The following is a 22,702-nucleotide window of genomic DNA, read 5'->3' on the forward strand; positions in this document are numbered from 1 at the left end:
TCTTACCTCAATTGAAATGACATGGGTGAGTTACAAGTAAAAGGATGGAAAAGACATTCAATGTAAGCACTAATCAAAAGAAATCTGACATGACTATTATTATCAGACAAGCTAACCTTCAGAGTAAAGAATATTTCCAGGGTAGAAGAGGTATATTACATAATGATAAAAGGGTCAATTCATCAAGAGGACAGAACAATTCTAACTGTCACATACCTAACAACATAGATTCAAAGATTGACTGATCTGAATGGAGAAATAGACAAATACACAATTCTACTTTCAGACTTCAACTCTCATCTCTCAGTAACGGATGGAATAAGTAGACAGAAAATCAGCTAGGAGATAGAAATGAACAATGTCATCAACTAACTCTAATATGTATAGAGCATTTCATCCCAAACCATCAAAATACATATTTTTTCAAGTCTGTATACAACACTAAACAAGATAAACCATATGTTTATTGCAACGTTCTCTGCAGTAGCCAAGATATGGGAGCAACCCTTGTGTCCATCCATAGATGAATGGATAAAGAAGATGTGGCATATATACACAATGGAATATTACTCGGCCATAAATAAAATGAAATCTTGCCATTTGCAGCAATGTAGATGGACTTCAAGAGCATATGCTAATTGAAATAAGTCAGACTAAGAAAGACAAATACTATATGATTTCACACATATGTGGAATCTAAAAAACAAAACATGAATAAACAAACCAAGAAAAAAACAGAATCAGACCTAAAAATACAAAGAATAAAGTGATGATTTCCATAAAGAATGGGGATGGGAGGACGAGCAAAATGGTAAAGGGAGTGAAGATACAGGCTTCCAGTTAAGGAATGAATAGGTCATGGGAACAAAAGGTACAGCACAGGCAATAAAGTCAATGGTATTCTAATAGTATTGTATGGTGACAGATGGTAGATACACTTGCGGTGAGCACAGCATAACATACAGACTTGTCAAATCATTATGTTCTACACCTGAAGCTAATGTAACCTTGTGTACTAACTATACTTCAATCAATCGATAAAAATTTTAAAAATAAAACAAACTTTAACAAATTTGAAATAATTAAAATCATGCAAAGTATGTTCCCTGACCATAACAGATTTTTAAAAAATTCTTTTAATGTTTATTCATTTTTGAGAGAGACAGAATGCAAGCAGAGGAGGGGCAGAGAGGGAGATACAGAATCTGAAGGAGGCTCCAGGCTCTGAGCTGTCAGCTCAGGGCCTGACGCGAGGCTCAAACCCACAAACTGTGAGATCATGACCTGAGCTGAAGAACCCATAATAGATTTTTAATAATAGAATATTAGAAAATATTAGAAAAATAGAATAATATAAAAATCTCTCACACACATGGAATTTAAACACTACCACTCTAAACAATACGTGGATGAAACAAAGATTCTGAGGGAGATTAGAAAACATTTGAATTAAAAATGAAAATACAGCATATTAAAATACTGAGATACTGCCAGAGCACCTGAGTGGCTCAGTTGATTAAGCATCCAACTTCAGCTTAGGTCATGATCTTGCGGTTCACGGGTTTGAGCCCCATATCCGGCTCTGTGCTGAAGGCTCAGAGCCTGGAGACTGCTTTGGATTCTGTGTCTCCCTCTCTCTCTGTCCCTCCCCTGTTCGCACTCCGTCTCTCTCTCTCTCTCTCTTTCAAAATTAAAAAAAAAAACATTAAAAGTAAGTAAGTAAATAAATAATAAAATAAAATAATTCCTGAGATACTGCCAAAGGTGTTCTTATAGGGAAATTTATATCAGTAATGCTTATATTAGAAAATAAAACAAAGTTGAAATCAATAATCTAAACTTCATCTTTAAGAATAGAAAAATAAATGTAAAATAAACCTAAAACAAGAAGAAGGAACCAAATAATAAAAGTAAGAACAGATATCAGTGAAATGGAAACCAGAAGAAAATAAATGAAAACAAAAGCTGATTTTCTTAAAACATCAAGAAAATGATCAATCCTCTAACAAGACTGACAAAAAAAAGTTAAGACAAAATTACCAATCTGAGGATTCAGATACCAAAAGAATAAAAAAGTTCTACTATAAACAACTTTGGTAGTACAACTACTAAAACTTCCTCAAGATGAAATAGATAATATGAATAATTCTATAACTATTAAAGAAATTACATTTTAGTACAGTCTCCCCCCACCCCCAAAAAATCTTCAGGCCCCGATGATTTCACTGGAGAATTCTATGAAACATGTAAAAAAGAAATAATAACAATTTTAAGCAACGTCCTGCAGAAGAGGAAGGAACACTTCCCAGCTAATTTTATGGGGTCAGCATTTATCCTGATTCAAAAATGAGACAAAAACAGTACAGAGGGAAAAAGAGAAAAAGAGACAGAGAGAGAGAGAGAGAGAGAGAGAGAGAGAGAGAACTGCAACCAAAATCCTGCATGAACATATATGCAAACATCCTTAAAATAACAGTAGAAAATCAAAATCCAGCAATATACAAAAAGATCACACCATGACTCATTGGTGTTTATCCTAGGAATGCAACATTAGTTTAATATTCAAAAAACAAAGTAATCCACCATATTAAAGAAGAAAAGACACAGGATTATATTAACTGATGCAGAAGAATCATTTCACAAAATTAAACATCCAGTCATGTAAAAATTCAAAGCAAACTAGGAAGAGAATTTGCTCAGCTAGATAAAGGACACACACAAAACCCTAAAGACATCATGCTACTTAATAGTAAAAGACTGAATGCTTTTTCTCTAAGGTTGAACACAAGGCAAGAAAGTACACTCTCACTTCACCTATTCAACACTGTAATGGAAGTCCCTGCCAGTGAAATAAGGCAAGACAAATAACTATTCAGATTGCAGACAAAAAGTAGTACTGTCTCTATTTACAAAAACCATGATTGTTTATGTAGAATATCCCAACTTCTAGTACTAACAAATTGGTAGTGAGATCAGCACATACTGATCAATTGCACTTCTATTCACTGGCAATAAACAACTGAAAACTGAATTAAACCATATACATATATAAAATTGTGATTTTATTATGATATATATACTTGTAAATAGTTCCAAAAATTGACACAAAAGTATAAATCTAACAAAACATGTATAAGTTCTTTATGTTAAAACTAAAAAGTAATGACTGAAAAAAATCAAAGGAAACCAAAGTATTTGGAGACATATTATATGCATGGATTTCAAGACTCAACGTAGTTAAAATATCAGTGCTTCCCAAATTGACCTGTGTGTTGAATACAATTTCAATCAAAATCCCAGCTGGGTTATTTCTTGCAGTTATAGACAAGCTTATTCTAAAATATATATTTAATGACAAAGAAACTAGAATAGCTGAGACAATTCTGGGAGAGAGTTGGAAGATTCATACTTCCCAGTTTTAAGATTTACAATAAATCTTCAGTGATCAAATCACTGTGATGCTAGTGGTAGGATAGACACAAAGGTCAATGAAACTGAAGAGAAAACCCAGAAATAGACCCACACAAATATGCCAATTAATTCTGACAAAAGTGCTAAAGCAATTCAATGGAGAAAGGATGGCCTTCCAACAAATGGTATTCAGATATGCATCCATATGCAATAAAATGGATCTCAACCTAACTTTCACACCTTCCACAAAAATTAACTCAAGATGGATCACAGATTTAAATGTAAAATATTAATGGGGCGCCTGGGTGGCTCAGTCGGTTAAGCGTCCGACTTCGGCTCGGGTCATGATCTCATAGTTTGTGGGTTCGAGCCCCGCATCGGGCTCTGTGCTGACAGCTCAGAGCCTGGAGCCTGCTTCAGATTCTGTGTCTCCTTCTTTCTCTGCCCCTCCTTCACTCGTGCTCTGTCTCTCAAAAATGAATAAACATTTTAAAAAATGTTTAAAAAATAAATGTTTTAAAAATACATATGTGGAAAATTGTGGAAGTAAATTAACTCCACTCTGCAGGGGAAGATGTCCCCAAATAATCAAATACCTGTCCTCTCTCAAGCAACTTCAGATAATCTTTAAAAAGAACTTTAAGAATGGAGAGCCACACTGGCAGTGTGGAGCCTGCTCGGGACTCTCTCTGTCTCCCTCTCTCTCTGCCCCTCCTCTGCTTGCATGCTCTCTTTCTGTCTCAAAATCAAAAAATATTAAAAAAGAACACTTAGAAATGGCTTTATGCTATATTTCCCCCCAAGCTCCTAAATATATTAATAATATTTTCTAGGCAAGTTACCTTTTAGAATGTTATAATCTATGCATTAAGTTCTTCTGTATTTCACATTATTATTTCTTTCCAATCAAGGTGTTATTAAGCAGCAAATAACATTTGAAAGACATACTTAAAAGTAAACTAATATGTTGGAAAACTAATTACTACCCAAGGTGTCTAGTTTTCCTATCTCATAAGAATTGTGTGTGAAGATGATACAAGAATTCGGTCAACCTCAGTCAAAATGACGTTGCCTCTGTCTAAGGGCGACTTAAAACATCACCCAGAATAGTAATTCAATGTGGCAACTTTTAAGTGAAATCACTTCCTGTCTGCTTACCATTGCTATTTATTAGTACTCAATTATATGTATGGACTAAGTTCATGATGATGACACATACCAGATAGTAATGATTTTTGAATACGACAAAAGTAGCACTTTTCAAACCTATGACCTGGAAGTGAGAGACTTTAAATTCCATTAATGATTTCTTGAGACAGCAGCCACCCCACTGTGAAGTCCAGGGAAAGGTGTGCATCTGTTGTTAATATATTATCTTAATGTTCCAGCCGTCTGCCCAAATAAAAACCAGGATCAGGAGGTATTAAAATAAGTGTCCTTTCAGAAAGGGAGATAGATTAGGATGTAAAATTACAGAGCCCTTTTCTAAGATTCAATAACTAGCAGAGTAAAATCTTTTCTTGCGCTATGGTTACATTTTGGCTTTCTTACTACTATTTCTAGGTAGAGGACCACATTTCTGAAAGCTACTGGCATAAACAGGAAAACACTAAACCCTTGAGCTATGTTCCTAGATCATGTTTGATGGTGTATTGGGTTCAATAAGCCACATAGCAACAAGCAATCTGCCATTTGCTATTGTCCTTGATATGTAACCTGATCTGAGCAAAGTAACAGCACATCTGATAAAACTTTTGTGGTATGGACATTTGTCTCACCTCTGCAGCCCAGAGTCTATATATAATGGCCTATGCTCCATTTTAGGAATATATCCTCATATTCCTGAAATCCCAAAACAGGTTGGATTTGTTTTGTTTTCAAACACCTTGGTTGAATATTCTGTTCTTGGAATGCAGGGCTCTTCCTTTTGGGCTTGGTCATTGGGAAACAAAGCTCCAGCAGTTTCCTTCCATGCTTGCTATTGTCTTTACCTGCCTCAGACATAATTTATATCCACAGACATGACTCTAAGTGCACCCCTGGTTGGCTTACACATCTGAACATTATCTCTGGCAAAACTTGTAGCGCTCTAAAAATTGCCTTCACCCTCCAGATTCATCAGCCATGTCAAAATGAGCTGTAAAAAGGAAAGAGAAAGGATGATCAGAAACCAGCTCCACATCTGAAACAAATGTTAAGGTTTCTTCAGACCCAATAATTTATAAGGATATGGGACTAAAAGGAAGTATTGTCAAAAATTCTTACTCTTCCTGAACAGGGATGCTTTCTGTGCTCTGTTCAGAGCATATGACACACTGAACTCTGACCTCACATAAGTCCTGTAGAGACTAATTTACCAATTGACTTAGTCTACTTGCTAGTCCCGGCACATCTATGCTTTCTACATCTCACAGTATAAAAGAGGCTAACAATTTGTAGATTATAAGCTTACACATGGTCTACATCTGAAAATGTGCCACATATTAAATAAGTATTAACACCTGGCCCCTGTCCTCTAGATGTTAGTATTAAAATTGAGAAGGCATCGCTTCTCAGCCTTTTGGCAAAGATAAAGTGTAGTATCTGTTCTTATCACTTTAAAATTGAGAAGGCATACATAGAAAAATGAAGACACAGTATAAAAAGAGGAATATAAACATATGTTCACAGAGAATGAAAGCCCAAGAGAATGACTCAGGGCAGTCAAGAAAATATAGCAGTCTATGACACAGAACACAGAGTCAAATCAAATAGAGAAATAGATAAAAGACATTACAACTCCAAATTCCTCATCCTATTAGATGCTTACAGTTAGTTGATGCACTTATTTTTTTCAATGGGTTCTTTATCTAATATTCCTTCTGTTCATGTCATTAATGGTCCTTTAGAACATTAGGAATAGAAATACTAACAGAAGAAAGAAAGAAAGAAAGAAAGAAAGAAAGAAAGAAAGAAAGAAAGAAAGGGAAAAAAAGAAAAAAGAAAGAAAAAAAAAACCAAAAAAAAACCAAAAAAAAAAAAAAAACCCAAAAAAACCTATTCCTGAAAAAGATCAGCAGTGGTGTAGTTCTGGGGTGCTTTCTGAACAGTATTGCCTGTTCTCACTCTAGAAGTATATTATACATATATCAATTTAAGTACTAATGGATATTTAACGTTTTTTATTTATTTTTGAGACAGGGAGAGACAAAGCATGAACAGGGGAGGGTCAGAGAGAGAGGGAGACACAGAATCTGAAACAGGCTCCAGGTTCTGAGCAGTAAGCACAGAGCCTGACGCGGGGCTCGAACTCACGGACAGTGAGATCGTGACCTGAGCCGAAGTCAGACGCTTAACCGCTTAACTGACTGAGCCACCCAGGCGCCCCAGTACTAATGGATATTTAGAGCACACTCAGTGTCAGGCATGGTTCTAAACATTTGACATATACTGTATTTCATTGGTCTTAAGATGCACATTTTTGGTCACATTTGAACAACCTCTGAAATTGGAATAGGCCTTACACATGATGGAATATAATAATTTAATTGGCAGCATTTTCTCTTTCGTGTTGGTATGTAAAATAATGCTGCAGCTTTAAATCAATAACATCTTTGCACTGATGAAATATAGTCACAATTCTAACATCAGTGTAAGTATCTACACAATCCCATGTAAAATTCCCATTTTACAGAGAAGTTGATACACTCGCCTGGTTTCACACAAGAAATAAACATGAGAGCCAGTTTTCAAACCAGAAAGTATGGATTCCAGTTTTGTGCTCTCAGCCACTCTCCACAGTACTTCTCAAATAAAACAACAACAACAACAACAACAACAACAACAAACAAACAGTAAAGGTAGTAAAAACAGACCTTCACTCCTCTATTAAGATCATCCTTACTGAAAAGAAGTATAAAATATCCTGTTTGTGTTCGTTTAAAACCTAAAGTATGGCCATAATAGTGTAGTTAATAAACAGTGTTTTGTCACAAGATGTTGAAGATGACCATGGGAGAAACAGACACCTACGGGCAGTAATACAGACTCCAGTGCTTTCTATACATGGAAGGATATTGCCCGTAATTATCATCTTCAATTCTTATTACAAGTTGTAAAGGAATAAGGCAGCAAAACACCTGGAAGGGATGTTGTAGAGAAGATGCCAATACCGAGTATGTGGTAAATCTGGAAATCACTTAAGGTGACTTTTGTCGACCTCAACACTACTGCGATTTTGGAACACATAATTCTTTGTCGTGGGAAATTGCTTCTTTTATTGTGGGATGTGGAACACCATCTCTAGCTCTACCCAGTAGATACCACTAATACTCCCCCAGTTATGACAAACAGAAATGTCTCTAGATATTAAAAATGCATGCCTGGAGGCAAAATCACCCTCAGTTGAAAATCACTGATTTTTTAAAAAAAATTTTTTTCCAATGTTTATTTATTTTTGAGAGACAGAGAGACAGAGCATGAGCAGGGAAGGGGCAGAGAGAGAGGGAGACTCAGAATCCGAAGCAGGCTCCAGGCTCCGAGCTGTCAGCACAGAGCCTGATGTGGGGCTCAGACTCACAAACGGTGAGATCATGACCTGAGCCAAAGTCAGATGCTTAACCAACTGAGCCACCCAGGCACCCCAAAAACCACTGATTTTAAGTCTCTTTTTTCTACCTAATACATTCTGTTGCATAAAGAAGACAATCAATGTTATGACAATTATGATGGGACTCAAGGCAGAATGGAAGAAAGGGAAAGAAAGAGGGAATTAGGAACAAAAGAATTCTACAATATTTACTAATATTCATCCTCAGATAACTTCAGATAATTTCAGCTCTACACTGAAAGACTAGCTAATATACAATCCTTACCGTAAACCAAAAACATAAGAAAATTCACCCCTTAATGCAAAGCCCTATTTAGTAACTCTTACATGTAACTTTAGAAAGCATTTAAATAAAACGTTCAGCACAGGAGTGAAAAATAACTGCTCCCTTAGGAGTGCAATGGTTATAGATCTGATCCCTTAAGTACATTCTAGGTTTGTTTAAAAGAATTAATAAACAATGTTATTGACAGACATATGCTCATTTCATTGTGATAAAATTATAATTGAATTGATAGGTAATGATCCTTTAAATCATAAGAATAAAGCTCAAGTGGATGCTTGCATGGACCTCAAGGCAGAATTTCTTTGCATTCATCATATTACTATTGATATGCTGTCATGCTGATATTAATACTCCTGCATGATGCTATATCAATAAGGTATTAACAAAGTTTTCATATTTTCTGTCCTTATGAGGATTTTTTTGAGAAAATATAAAATAGCTCTGTGCTAGCAATATGAAATAAATCTATTCCAAATGTATTCACCTATTCAATAAATACTTAAGGAGCACCAACCCAGGATTTCTGATACAATATTAAGCTTCTTCTTGAAATATATCCATAATAATAAAAACCTAAATCTATATTTCAGCTATGTGTAATTAATACGTTGTATTTGCTTTTATGTATTCCACCTATCTGTAACTCAGGCTTTCTGAGCATTAGTAAAATATATAATTTAATATAAAACATATTAAAAGGCATCCCCCTCAAGATACGCCCTTGTTAGCTAAAATAAAAATGACTATAGTATATTATTTCAGACTTGTAAAATTACTTTCATCAACAATCTTTTTTTCTCTCTTGATGCTCACAACTACTCTGTGAGATTAAGTAGGTTCTATTTGATTACTGGTTTTATTATTACTACTATATCCATTGTAAAAATTGACAAATGAAATTTCAAAGAGATTAAGTGACTTGGCTAAGAACACTGTATGTCTAATTAGTGAGGGAAAAAATCAAGTTGTTTTTTTTTTAATTCTAAGAATTATTTCCTTCATACTATAATGATGTTTCACTTATTTCCTTTGTAAAATATAAAATTCTTCCATTCCTTTGTATAATATAAAATTCTTCCATTCCTGTTTTTTTTTCTAATGTTTTATTTATTTTTGAGAGAGATGGAGACAGAGCACAAGCAGGGCAAGGGTGGAGAGAGAGGGAGACAGGATCCACGAAGCAGGGTCCAGGCTCTGAGCTATCAGCATAGAGCCTAACGCTGGGCTTGAACCCATGTACCACCAGACCATGGCCTGAGCTGAAGTCAAACGCTTAACAGACTGAGCCACCCAGATGCCCCCTTGTGTACCTGTTTAAAGAACTAATTGCTCTTAGCACAGTGCTTCTCTGATGGGAGCAGAGGTCAAAATCACCTGAGTCTGCTCATCTGGGTAATTCACTATCGCACTCTTTGATAAAAACTGCCTTTAAGAAATAACGTATTAACAGAAGACCATGGGGGAGGGGAAGGGAAAAAAAAGTTAGGGAGAGAGCCAAACCATAAGAGACTCTTAAAAACTGAGAATAAACTGAGGGTTGATGGGGGGTGGGAGGGAGTGGAGGGTGGGTGATGGGCATTGAGGAGGGCACCTGTTGGGATGAGCACTGGGTGTTGTATGGAAACCAATTTGACAATAAATTTCATATTTTAAAAAAGGGGAAAAAAAGAAATAATATATTCCTATCTTAACACTTAAAAATGAATGAGCGCATGATATATTCCCCAGACTCAGAAAAACTCTTCAGAATGGAGGTTAAGTAGAGAAAATGTAGTAGACAGGACTGAAATAGGAGAAAAATCTGTAAAAAAAAAAAAAAAAAAAAAATGGAAGCAGGTAGTAAAACAAATTCCACTGACTGTTTAAATTTGCTTGCAGGCATCCCTGCCACTGGGACTGTATTTAAGACTGTATTTATACTCAGCCATCCATTTTGAATTAGAAACTCCATTTCCTTCCAATTGCTTTTAGTGATGCCAAGCACATAACCAAATTTCCAAAAATTGATTTTCTTAGTACTAACCCAGTGTCAGCCTGAACTAAAGTGTGCGTCAAAGTCAGTTTTTAAAAATGTAGTGTGTCCTCTGTTTCATATCTTAAAAGTTCTTGGCCTAGACCACTTGGCAGTCCTGTAAATTTGTTAGCAATTTTTCTTTCCATGCAAGAGGACATCATACAATAACATAAGGCTGAAATTACAAGCCCACTTAACATTTCATCAGCGGAAAGGAGGAAAGAAGCGACAAAAGTACTCATTGTCTAGAAAATAGTAATGACATTTTACATTTATATGGTGCTTTGATGTGTTCCCAAGGTACTTTCACATATATCACCTTATCTAATATAAACCTATAAGCCAGGCAGCAGGAGCCATAGCCTCATCTTGTGTTGGAGAAAATAAAAATTCAGTGATATTAAGTGCTACAGCCAAGGCCACATGCCTAGAAATAGCACAAGAGCACAGATTATTTGACTCATAAACTAGAAGATCTTTCTACATTCTCTATATAAAATACTTAAATACAACTCCCCATACTTATTCTCTGCCTTCTTTGTTATTTTCTATTCTTTCCATGGCTACAGAATGTCTACACTCTCCCAAGGTTCTGCCCTAAGCGCCTCTGCTCTTCTTCCTCTACATTCTGTCCCTGAGTTATCTCATCCAAATATTCTTTTCACTATTAATTTCCTTATTACCAAAACTATCCAAGGTTTTTTTCTCCAACTCCATCCATCTCCAACCATCTCCTTAAATATGATATAGGTGTGTCCAAGTCTATGGAGGTAAAACTGAATTCACCATATATGCCAGTAAAACTGCTTCTTCACTTACATTCTCCCTCTCATGAAGAATGACATCATCATGAACTCAGATGCCCAAGGAGAAGGTCTAGAAGTCCTCTTAGATTCTTCCTACTTGTTGCTCACTCCTCACGTCCAAACACAAAGGCACAGCTCTCGTGGATATAACCTCTGTAATGTTGTCTAATGCCTTCCTCTCTTCTCAATCCCTACTGTCACTGCCTTCTTCATCCCTTTGTTTCATCTCTCCTCAGTTATAATAATATTCTCCTAACTGGTCTCTCATTGGTTTCTCCAAGTTCTGCTGCTCATAGCTGCCAAAAAAAAAATTTTTTTTTTTCCTGAAAACACATCTGGTCACATTGACCCCATGCCTCCATGAAGAACATGCCAGTATTTTCAGAATCAAGATCAACCATTAGTTTAGTTCATACAATCTTTCATGATTTTTGCTTCTTCTAGCCACTATGCTGACTCATACTTCTACCCACCTATTCCTGGGTCATATGCAAACTTCACTCCAGCCATGTGGAGATATTAACAATTCCCCAACCTTATGATGATGTGGTTCTGCCTTCCAAACTGCCTTGAATAATTTATTCTTTATTTCCATTACTTTTACATAGTTAATTCTTTTTTCCTTTCCAGAACTCAGTTCATACCTCACATTTTCCAGAATACATTTCTCATCCATATAATCACAGTCTAACTTATACGCCCCCGCACTGTATTCCCACTTATCAAGAGTCATAAAATGTTCCTATTACTTAATCCATTTATTTATCCTAAGAAGTTTCACAATATGGTAAAAGTGACAAGCATGAAAAGTCATTGGCATATTCTAGGAAAGCATATAATTTTTAATACCTTTACCTTCCATAAGACTTCTATACTCATTATACAACAACCACTACCTCACATCACCTTCATACCTCAATTTATTTTTTTACATCTGTACAACAGCTAAAGAGTAAACATTTTAAGCTATAGTTTCCCCCTGGGAATAATGACAGTGTTGCCATCATGTTTTCTCTTCAATAATGTTTAGGCAATTATTTTGACCTATTATTGAAAATTCTATTTATTTTATAAGTAACAAAAATTAGTAGAAAAGATTAAATTGCTGATACAATTGCTGATACAAAATTACTAGAAAGATTAAATTGCTGATACAAATAAAAACACTTTTTCTACAAATGTAATAAAATTGCAAACAAAGGAAGAAATGAGGAAATTTTTAAGGTCAGGCATCCACTAGAATTTAAGTAGTTGATAATGTATTACTGCAAATAAAAGAACAAAAGCTTTCTGTGAATAACTGTTGAAAACAGATTATCTTAAAGAAGTATAGTTATGGGTTTTATACATTTTTTTATCTATGGGGAATGAGAAATCCCCTATTGTAAATCCTCTGCTGGGAAAAAAAGTTAGCATATTTTCACTTGTAAAGGAAACAGATGCATATTAGCCAGAAGCATGTTTTTAACTGTCTATATTTGAAGCTTAAATATGATGAAATAAGCTGTGGATAGATACCAAGCTGACAAGGAGTGAAATGTGCTGGATTGTTCTTTTGTCAAGTTGTTTACATTGGGGGCAACATCTCCCAGATCCCCTAATTCCATATGGTTTCAGCTCAGAGTTGGCTAAAAGTGAAGTTGCATAAGACTTGAGAGGTGGAAATGAAACAATAGCCATTACACTCTGGATATCAACACTGGTTAGAAGCAAGTTGCCATGGTCCATGTGGTTGGTTCCAGTGTGTCATCTTTCCTACTCAGCAGCCAGCTTCCTTCCTATTGGCCATAGTAACAAATAGTGACCCCAAGCCTATCTGTCAACACCACTCAGATATGAACTCAGAAAAGTAATAGCCACAAAGAGTAAATAACTTCCCATAGACTTCTACAGACAGAGAAGCAGGTGTAGGTGATCTGATTAAAAGTGTGGTTGTGGGGGCACCTTGGCGGCTCAGTCAGTTAGGCGTCCAACTTCAGCTCAGGTCATGATCTCGCTGTTCATGAGTTTGAGCCCCGCATTACGCTCTGTGCTGACAGCTTGGAGCCTGGAGCCTACTTCAGATTCTGTGTGTCCCTCTTTCTCTACCCTTCCCATGCTTGTGCTATGTCTCTCTCTCTCTCTCTCTCTCTCTCTCTCTCTCTCTCTCTTTCTCTCTCTCTCTCTCAAAAATAAATATTAAAAAGAAAAAAAAGTGTGGTTGAGGTCCAGCCAGAGCCAACATCAACTGCCAGCCATGTGAGTGGCCATCTTGAATGTTCAGATGACTGCACTCATAAGAAAACATGAGCAAGAAGCACCCCATGCAACCCACAAAGACAGATATGAATAACAAATGTTTTAAGCCAATACATTGGAGGGTGGTTAGCAATAGATAACTCGAGTGTTGACAAAAAAGAAGGAAATGCCTTAAACAGTGCAACATGGAGGTGACAGTTGTCATTCTTTCTTCTCAGAAGAAACAGTAGAGATAAATTACCATGGACCCAGAGGCCAAAGATTTAGAATTAAGTTTATTTTTAATTTAGTTTCTTGTAAGTGAGAATTAAAATACAAATCTGAACACTATCCAAAGCACATTTCTTTTTAGATTATGAATCTCTGCCAACAGATACAGAATTCTAAGACACTATTCACAGAGAAGTATCGAGCGAAAAGGGAATACAAGGGACTTTTCTGCAATAATCCTTACGGATTAAACTACTATTTAACCAACTGATTTTGCAAAACACCAAAAGCCAGTATGTAATCTTGGGCAATGATTAACATATATTTCTTAAATACAGTGAAAAGTAAAAAGTAAATTATTTTAATTTATGGATTGTGAATTATAAATTCTGAAAAACAATGTTCAGCTTGTCTTTCTTCTTTTTTCCCCAACTTTATTGAGGTATAACTAAATACAAATGCTGAACATAATTAATGTATACTATTTGGTGAGTTTGGTTTCTTATGTTTTCTGAGAGCAAAACTAATCTATGTTACACTTTTCAGAGAAAAAGTGAAGGTGACAGAATGGATGTTATACCACTGGTATTCTGTGTACAATTATGGGAAAAAGATCTCTTTTTTTTTTTTTACTGTGGTACAGAAATAGAGAAAAATAGAGACAGGGCTAGATGGCGGAGGGAGGCAGGAATAAATACAGTCTGAGAGATATTTATAATGTAAATAAAGGATGTTTACATAATCTGGTTAATGATTTGGTTAAATGGAAAATTCATGACCCAAACAGTGAAGCTGTGTGGTTTCAGTTTCAAAGACTCATTCTGGGACGGAATAGCAGTAGTTATTAGCTCTGCACTCATGTCTTATGGGGAAGACCAGAACCAATAAAGCCATCAAACCTAAAAAGCATTCTTAAGAGAAGAGAGAGAGAGAGAGAGAGAGAGAGAGAGAGAGAGATTTTAAAGCTCAGGTTCTCTTGCAGTTTTCTTGTCCTTATGAAGTTAGGTATACTATACAGATTAAAATTTTAAAACAGGTACGATTAAATTCTACAGGCCATTATAGCCAAACTAAATCCTTTTCTAACACTAAAGTAAGAAGAGGTAATTATACATTCCTTAAGACATTAACCTCAAAATTTTATTGAGCTGGGGAGGGTTCCACCAAGACCTTTTCAAAACCTATGTCAAAAGAAAGATTAAGAGCTTCTACACTATTTCTCTCTTAATATTTGGGGAAATTTTTCATTTATCCCTAAGAAATGGGGTTATACCTTTGCTATCATATATCCATAAAAAGACATCAGACAGAAGAAAAAAATGTTTGCTTCCCCCTCACCATCAGGCTAATTGTATACACATTAATAGGTTGTGAGTCAGGGTGAGCTGACTCAGTATTCTTACCCTTTGTTTGCTAGCTCATCATTCCCAAATCCAAAAAACACTGAGAATCATAGGTATTCGCGCCCTGACATCCTAAAGAAAACAATTCTGTGTAAGTTCTAAAGGTGTATGAAAGATACAATTAGTAAAAAATTGGTCTTCCTCCTATTATTTCCTGTGGGAAAAAGGAAGGGCAAATTTTTCCTCAATCTTCATGTTATTTCAAAACATTCAGTACTGAAAAGAACCTTGCCATTTGAGAAAATTGAAGCACAATTATACACCAAAAAAAAAAAATATTTTTAATGCAAAATCGCCTACCACATTGAAAGTAAAGTGATGCTTTACAGCTAACCCCCAATGACTCCCTGTGTCATTGTTTGTTAGACTTTATTTACCAGAATGCTCTTTGAACTACTACATTCTACAGGAGATACAACAAAAGACCTTTTGTTGACACTGACCTTGACAACAACCCATCTCTTTCTTCTCCCTCACTTCCAATCTTCTAGGTTAATAGTGTAATACTAGATTTTTTTTTACATGAAGTTAAAAGAAAAACTATTTCCCAAAGGCTTCATCATTTTTCCATTTGTCATTAGCATGATTCCAAGAAGCATATGACAGAAAATGGAAGAGTTGTCCAGGAAGTTTGGATGATTAAACAATGGGATAATTTGCTGAGAGGCCCTAGGATACCACCAAGGACTTCTAAAGCATAAATCCCCCTAACAATAGTCTCCATCAGAAAATCTATCTCTAGACTGAGAAAAGTTAGTTCTCGTTTGGATTAAGGACCCAATGGAATATTTGAAACTGCACAGTTAAGCCAATTTAATTGGGATTAGAGGTTTAGGGGGCAAACAAAGAGGTCTGTGGGATTTAACTGGGCAAACTATGTCTTTGTCTCAACTGTATTATATGCTATATTCTAGCATATGATAGTGTATTGTCTCTACCTATCTACCCATCCACCCATCTATTTACCTCTCTACCTATCAATCTATCAATCTACCAATTCATCATCTGTCTATCATCTAATGAAGCCAAATAAGGTAAATAAGCCAGAAAAGTCCTCCTTCTTGAGAGGAGACAACTATATTCACAGAAGGCCAAGCAGCCAGCAAGTTGGGGCCCTGGGAAAAGGAGGCAAGAACAAGGCCAATTACACTTCCAGGCCTTGTGCTAAAGAGCCCAAAGGAGTCTTCTAAGCTCATTTGAGTCAGACCCCCTGTACGTACGTGGGGCAAAGCAAACACCACAGAGGAGGCTTTTCGTGAAATATACTCACACCCTTGCAGCACCTAATGTAGCAGTGAGTGACTGGTCAGTCTTCAAGGATTTCAAGATACCTATCTTGACCGCACATTAGCATAACTAACAAAGGACAGCTTATGCATTTTATTTCCAAATAGCTTAGACAGTAGCGGTCCCATGTCCCAAATAAATTAGATCACCAAATGTCTTCAGTTTGAGAAAAGTTCATGTCATTTCAGTATGTTAAAGTAAAGCTTGTTTGATACAAAAACAAACAAACACAAACAAACAAACAAAACCTTTTGTCAGCCTGATTTGAGAAAAGTTAAGAGTGGAAGCAAACGTAAAAAAAGAAAACATTTTAAAAACTGACAAGCACCTCAACGTCACAACAGCCCGTGCTCAAAACCACAAGCTTCGTCACGCACGTAGGCCCCAGGTATCTCCAAGTCAGGTGCCTTTGGCTCCCTGTCCCACCATCTACAATTTTTCTTTATTTTTCACCCACTCTTTCTTTTTCTTTTTTCTGTCTTAACGTCAGGTCTCAGAACCACAGCGATGCATCTCACCAAGCATCAGCTGGTCCCTCCAGAGCATATGAGATATCTCCATATTAAAGCCACAGCCCACTTCTTTCCACGCTCCGGTGCCCAACTTGGTAACTGTGTAGTTAAAGGTCTTCTCTCACTCTAGGAAATTTGAAGGTGAGAACCACCTTTCCTTCAACTTCATTCCTACCATCTACCTTCTAACCAGAATTACAGTTGGTAGTAACCAAAAGTGTGTTGGGTTTTTAAATAAAACTCAAGAAAAAAAATCTTCTTGAGAACAAATAAATCATTGTAGCTCAATTTATATGATGAAATAAAACTTTATAATTTGCTTTATTATTTAGGTTGAAAATTGGAATAAACATCAAAAGTGCGTGCTGATTCAATGGTAAGGATAAATAATATGTGGGCATGAATTTTCTTCTTCCAAATGAACCCAAGATAGCCTTTCCATCCTTTACATTGTGAAAAGACTGTGTGTTGATGGGATTGCTTATCATCTCCCCCAATTAAAAGTTACTTCAGAAAAAAAAAAATCATATGCCCTTTTATGTGTGTGTACTTCTCAACACATAAAAGTCCCACATCTTAGACACCATACCTTAATAAAAGAACTACAAAACACATGAATATCAATTCCATTCATTTTTAACAAACACTTTGGAAACTGTGGTGACTTGAAAACAATATTTAATAACCTGAAATGGCATCTAGCCCTTCACTATTTATGAGAATCTTGCCCTGGAATTCTAAAGAGTTAATATCAGCTAAATATAGTCTCCTGAACAGTTGATGACTCAGGAAAACCATCTATTTTATCTTCAGGATTTCTCATTACTGTGGATCATTTATGTAATCTCATTCCAGAATTACTCATTTCCATCTAAACCATAAAGCACATGCATACGTGCACATGCACACACACACACAGACACACACACACACATGCACACAGACACAAATCACACAGAAATAGGAGCTATTCTAAAATAAGACAGCTGAGATTCCTTGAAAATTCACATGAATTACTTGGCTTTAGTGCAATCCTTTATCTTTAAAACCATGTAAATTATCTCAATAAACCAAAGAAAAAGGACAAAAGTTATGATTTTCTCTCCAATAAAATGTGAACTGCATGTAACTCTTCATTTATAGCCACGCTCATTGTGAGCAACTTTCCCGAGTTAGAGCTCAGAGAAATAGCACAGAGAACACATCAGCTCTCACCGCTGAACCATGACTCCCAAGCCACACAAACACCCTACTCAGCACACAGTGTACCTTTGGGGAAATTTCTACCAAGCCCATTTCATCACTTCCATAATTAGTTCAAGGAAGGTAAAGGAGCAAGTAGGCCTTTAAACAAATGGGTCAGCTTAGAAACATAGTTTTAAAGCCTCGGATTTTGAGTTTTCTTTTTAAAGAAAACTTTGAAGGCCTCTTTTGACGTTTTCATCATCAAATAAATGATGGCAATTTCTCTTTATTATGCACTTTTAGGCTGACAGAGGTTCTCCAGATACATTTTTTTTTCTCATTTGATTGACCTGTGGGCTATGCCCAAGCCCAGCAGGTATTGTAATATCTTCATTTACAGTGAGGCATCTGAATGTCAGGTATTTTAGTTGAGTTGTCAAAATCCGCCCTAGAATGGGTGTTCAAATCAGGACTGGAAATGGATGTCTGTCTCCAATCCGGGGCTTGGCAGAACTCACTCTTTCTATATAAACAAGTATATGTTTACTTGCTTCCACTATTAAATGGTATTTGGAAATAAGGCCCTCCCAGCACTAACTATGCCTTCAGTGCCCACAGTTATTCATATTCGTCCCTAGGCACCTAATTTACTTTACAGAGTGGCTTGAGCCCAAGGGAGAGTCTGGGTCACTGATGTTTAGGGTAACTGTGCACTCCCTAGCCGTTGGTTTAATGTTTCCTATTTTATGACTCCAGGCCCAGTCCCACATCTCTGCTGGATTGCACTGTCCTGAAAAATGTTTATATGTATCCAGGGACTCCAGTAATGGGCCCATAAAAAATTCAATAAAGAAATGTTTTAATCAAAATACGCTGTCTGACATCACAGAGTCACCAGAATTCTCATTTAAAATTGGAGCGCATCGTTGAAAAACGTTGATTGCTGTTGTAACCTCACTGGTTTCTAAATGCATTCTGTTCATGCTCTGCTGTTGATGGAACTGGCTACTGATGTGTATCCTTAGAAGAACCTTTTTGTATAATGAATAAAGAATCTCAAAATATATGAAAGGGGCCTACCGTCTCTCCCAGCAATAGTGCCAAAGAAAGAAAAAAAGGGCAGCTGTCCCACTTCCTTTTGTTGGGTATAATGATCATGTGAACACCATAAAAGAAAAATATATCTTTAAGAGGAAAGAAATGTCTTTTTATTCCCCCTGAGCAACTGCACGCGCAAGTTTCTTAAAGCATCTTTTCTGTGCAAGCTGTAGGTCCTTTTCCAAGGTGAATAAAATCCCCACAAAATGCCTGCAAGGAGAGATGTTCCTGATGCTTCCCTTGGGCATTTGCTGAGCTAGCCAAAGTATGCACTCATGCTATAGATCACTTTGGCACTATTAAAGAATTACAGGGCATCACATGGTCTTGTAGGAATTAATCACTGCTTAACAGTATGTGCTCCTGTGTTTATGAAGTCATTTGGAATATCTGCATGTAACCAGTGGCTTGCTGAATGGAGTATCTGCAGGTAATGAACCATGGCATTGTGTTATGGTCGAGCTGGAGAATGTTCCAATTGGCAATTAATATGCTAACAGTGGCAATGTATTTATTTTGGGGAAATTCAGAATCATAATTTGAAACTTTTTTACAAACCACACAGAGATCCTATCTATACCATGACAAAAAGCCTTCACAAAGGACTTCAAGGTGGGACGGGACAAAATCAGAGATAAATACCCTCTATCATTTTATGGCAAGTGACTTCTTAAAGGCACAGCTCATATAGACTTATGCCCGTATTTTCCTTCAGGGACCCCTCAAAAACATTAACTAAAGAGTATATAGTAAATTTCAGTTTCTAAGTATTTGCCATCAATAAAACAGAACTGTGGGTTATGGTCTTAGCAGACCATCTTTAGCAATATTTAACTGCCCTAAAGAAACTTCGGCAAAAACAAGAAAAGGAAATTAAATGTAATGAAGTGAAAAGAAAAGAAAAAAGAGAAGTGGGGATAAACAACTTTATACTTTACATAAGTATGTAGGAGCTGTTTAGGGGTTAAGGGATACAGTGAGTATTAAGACCAAGTGAGGAAGTCCCTTTCTGGATTTCTAGAACATTACACAATTTTTCACTTATAAATATTTATCTTCCTAGTGTGATTCAGATGATATACTCAAGCATCAATTAGCTTCCCAATAAAAGACAAGATGTAGAAATGTAGGGATTTATGTAAGGCTGTCAAGCTGTGTGCTGCTAATTCATCGCTAGTTCAAGTTGTTTACCATTATTGTACCTCATTTTTAAAATGTTGAAGAAGGTTTTAAATAGATGCTTTTGGAATTTATGTGTAACAAGTACCCTAGAGTGAGTGTACTCCAATTTTACTAGAATTCTGGTATAAGCAGTAATCAAATTGTTAAGAATTTTATATAGCTGAGGCAATGATCATCGCTCTCATTTCATGTTTTAAATTTGTACCAAGAAATGTGGGAAATAGAAAAGAAATAATTCGTGTTCCTTTCTCCACTCTGACACTTCCATGAATTATCACATTTCCAAATAATTAGGATACAATCTCATGTGTCCTATTTGATTAGCAATTGAAATCATCACCTTCAAATTATTCAGGATTCTTTTTTTTTTTCCTTTTCAGCCAAACTTTGATCATGCCAGATTAAAGAAATAAATCCAAAATCACCAGTGATAACAAAGATATGCTCCAGGTAGCTAGCAAATTTTCCTAATTCAGGATTTTGGTTTTTAGTTGGTAAACCTCCCAAGCAAGTCTCCCAGTCCCAAAATATTAGAATCCAAAAGTATCCATTCATACTTTTATTTACTGACTATTCTACCATCCTCTTAGTATGCGCTGGTCATATAATAATATGAAGGTCTGAGGTTAACGCGGAGAAAGGCAAATAAGAAGGCTATACTGAACACCGACACATTGTTTTGTTAGCAAAATAAATGTCTAATTGGAGCCAGGGTTGTACTCCTCCTTAACCAGCTAGAAAGAGTGAGAGAAGGGATGTCTTTTAGGCAGTGAACGTTCAGGTCCATGACGCATTGAGAAAGGTGTGACTTGACTTATCCAGGCCTTCTTGTGAACTTTATACCCATAAGATGTAGAATCCTTTAAAAATGACTACATATCCATTAAATCAAAGACAAGAATACCTAGTCTTTACCACTCACTTTGAATCAAACCATATTTTGTTTCTCATTCTGTTTATATCTCCCAATGCTGTCTTTGCTATCCAGAGATGGCCAATCAGTCAACCCTAAAACTCCTTCTTTGGAAACAAATTCAGGTGAGAAATGATTTCCCTGTGCTATGGAGATCTACCTCTTGCCAAGAACTTTTGCTGTAAATCAAGGAAGCAACTTCCCATGTGATCGTTTCATGCTTCACCTCTACCAAATTTTCTGTGCTCTCTGAACCCTAATTTGGAATTGAAGTTCCACTTTGTTGTCTCATGGGGGGTGGGGGAGGATGTCTGGAAATGCTTTTGTGTTTAAAGGTGAGTCCCCCCAAGTTGCCCGATGTTTCGGTCATGGGCTTGTGAAGAAAATGGAAAAGCGACCCGAATGGCTTGGCTGCCACCACACAAGTCAGAGCCAGTTTCATCCCCTGCCTTCCGGCCTTAGTTTGCTCTAATGTAATCTCGTCTGCTGAAGCAAGAGGTGTGACCACTGTGTTATTATCTGCATTTCAGCTCTACACTCCGCTGGCCTAAGAGCACAGGGGTTTTCGCTCTCCAGCGTACCTCTCAATCTGATTATGTCACACTATGAAAGTGAGCTCTGGCCTCTCTACCTGCCCCTTCTGCCTCATCGGCCTATATCCTGAATGTTCCAGCAACCTCTACTAATGCCACTGTTATGCCACATTTCTCTGCAACGCAAGGGTAAATAAAAGTTACATGCCTATCAGAAAATCAAGAGTTTCAAAGTAAATATAAGTTCTCTCATCATCTCTAATTGTCACTTGCTGTGGATGTCAAACTGACAGAGTAGCAGAATCTAATTTCCTTGTTTGATTCACCATGAAATTAAACTGAACTGACAATTTTTATTTTCACCTGGCAAATTCGTCCGACACTATTTAAATCTAGCTAATCAAGTACAGTTATCTGCTGTGCACACTCATCTCCCCTACCACACCTCTGGTTTGCTGTATCTCACTTCCCGGACTCCCTCCAACAGCCGTGCATGGGATTACATTTACAGTTCTAGAAGGTGTAAAGGAATGCATGAACATAGTTAACGAAGGTGCCAGCAAATGTATCATGTCACAAAATTACTACTGAAAGATGAAAAAAAGAAAAAGAAAAGAAATAAAAGTAAAAAACAAAACTCCCAGACTGCAACCCAATTCAGAAACCCAACCAGTCAGAGGGTTTAGCAAGGCCTGTGTTCAATGGAATAGAAAATATAATTCTGAAGTTAACTGACTTTTAGGAAAAAAACAACAACAACAAAAAAAAACCAAAAGTAAAACAAAAGCCTCCGTAAGAAATACACACCATCGTTCCAAAATAGTATTATGGTAGGAAGTGTGGGGTGTGTATTTGTCCGATGAAATGAGGCTATCTGGAGCAGGGGCCACTGATAGATGTGCTATATAATTTGAGCCTTCAAAGATAAGCATGATTCCACATCCTGGAGTCATTACACAATGTCCCAGTTCAAGGATCTATGATTATTGTAGGGCACCAAAATGTCTAAGTTTTGCCACTTACCGCTGGCGATTAC

The 22,702-nt window shown here is 36.6% G+C and overlaps 1 long non-coding RNA gene and 1 pseudogene across 1 annotated transcript in view; one reads left to right on the top strand and one right to left on the bottom strand.

Moving 5' to 3' along the window:
• LOC125934844 (uncharacterized) overlaps positions 1-22,702 on the bottom strand; it is a 136,919-nt gene that overhangs the window by 88,417 nt on the left and 25,800 nt on the right. The window lies entirely within an intron of this gene.
• On the top strand, positions 5,956-6,051 carry LOC125928201 (uncharacterized; annotated as a pseudogene).

The sequence above is a fragment of the Panthera uncia genome, chromosome D4, assembly GCF_023721935.1.
Source record: "Panthera uncia isolate 11264 chromosome D4, Puncia_PCG_1.0, whole genome shotgun sequence".
Taxonomy (NCBI): domain Eukaryota; kingdom Metazoa; phylum Chordata; class Mammalia; order Carnivora; family Felidae; genus Panthera; species Panthera uncia.